Source organism: Budorcas taxicolor, chromosome X, assembly GCF_023091745.1.
Source record: "Budorcas taxicolor isolate Tak-1 chromosome X, Takin1.1, whole genome shotgun sequence".
Taxonomy (NCBI): Eukaryota; Metazoa; Chordata; class Mammalia; order Artiodactyla; family Bovidae; genus Budorcas; species Budorcas taxicolor.
The window spans coordinates 62535322-62536845 of record NC_068935.1 but is presented as its reverse complement, the minus strand read 5'-3'; positions in this window follow the sequence as shown (position 1 = coordinate 62536845).

Sequence of the window (1524 nt, the reverse complement as noted above, 5' to 3'; positions counted from 1 at the left end):
TGTAATTAAACAGCCCTGTGTGGTTATCGATTCCATCACTTGCCAAAGCCTGGCAACGAAGAAGGCAACAATTGAATCAAGTTATCTCTGCAGCCAGAGGGCTTGGACTCTGCAGCTCTCCCTGGCACCCCATGGGAACCCGGCCATCTATCCAAGGCGGCTTTCCAGGCCAAGGCCTTCTCTCTCCAGGCTAGTCCAAGGAAGCCAGGGCAGGTTGTGGGAGAGATGAGGGAAGAAATGGAAGGAACGTGAAAGTGGCACGCTGGGCGCAGGCGGGGGCAGAGAGAGACGCAGGTAGGTAGGTAATCCGGTGCGCCCCGGGCCCAGGCATCCCAAACAGCTCGGTTGGCTCTCCCGGAGACCCACCCAACCTCACGCTTTTCTCTATTAAGAAAAAAAAAAATGTTTTCGCTTTTAAAATTTTAACAAAGGTATACGTTTACAACGACAGCGAGAAAACGGCTGAGTTGAAGGAGAGAAGCGATCGTTAAAGGGAAGCCGGAGAGACGGATGCTGCGCGGAGGATGTGGGAAAGGGGCTGAAATCGTGATCCCTCCTCCCCCAGTCCCGAGGCCGCGAGCTCGTGGGGGATCCCGGGAGGCGCTCCTCCACCCTGGACACTGGTATGCTGGGCTGGTCCAGCGCAGTCGGCATATCCAGGGCCAGGTGCTCCGGGCCGGATGCTGGCGATCGCAGGGAACCGTGGAACCTGGGACCCCCCCCCGCCCCCCAGGGACTCCGGGCAAGGCCCGCCCCTGGCTTTCCGCGCTGGCTCCCGCGGCCTCCAGCCTCGCGCTCGCCCACCCAGCCCCGCTCCCCTCGCTCCCGCGCGCGTGCGCCCGCTCCCCACTGCCGCCGCGGGCGCGCGCGCGCCGTGTCCGTCGTCCCAGGCGGGAGCCGGAGACCGCGGGGCGGGCGGCTGGCTGGAGAGCGTGCGCCCGGAGCGCCTGGAGCGCGGCCCATCCAGGCGGGAGCGCGGGCGGGGCGGGGCGGGGCGGGGCAGGGTCGGGTTGGGGAGCCCTGGCTGCGAGCGGGGTGGCCGCCGCTACCCCGAGTCGGCGGGCCCGGACGCGGCGCCAAGCGCGAGGGCCGGGCTCCCGGGGCGGGTGGCCATGGGTGGGAGCCGGAGGCGGCTGCGGGAGCCACGGAGCCCGCGGGCTGGGAGGGTTTCGGCCCGCGGCCCCTGACGGCCCCCAGCGGCCTGGCGCGCCCCCGCGCCTTCGCGGGGGGGGGGGGCGGTAGCCAAGCAACGCCCGGCGCGCCCGCCCATCCCCCGCTACCCTTTTTTTTTTTTCCTGGCGGGGTGCAAGGGAGCATGCCCGCGCCCGGCCGCGGACAGCTAAGGGTTAACCGGAGGGGCGTGGAGCTGCCCCCACCCCGGGGGCGTGCCCCCCTCCCCCGCTAGGCGGCCCGCCCCCGAGCTAGGCTATGGCCCCCGGCCCCGGCCCGGGGCCCGAGGTCCCGCGATCGGGTCAGTGAAAGGCATTTTCCCTTGGCCGCCTCCTCCCCTCGGCGGCCGGCACC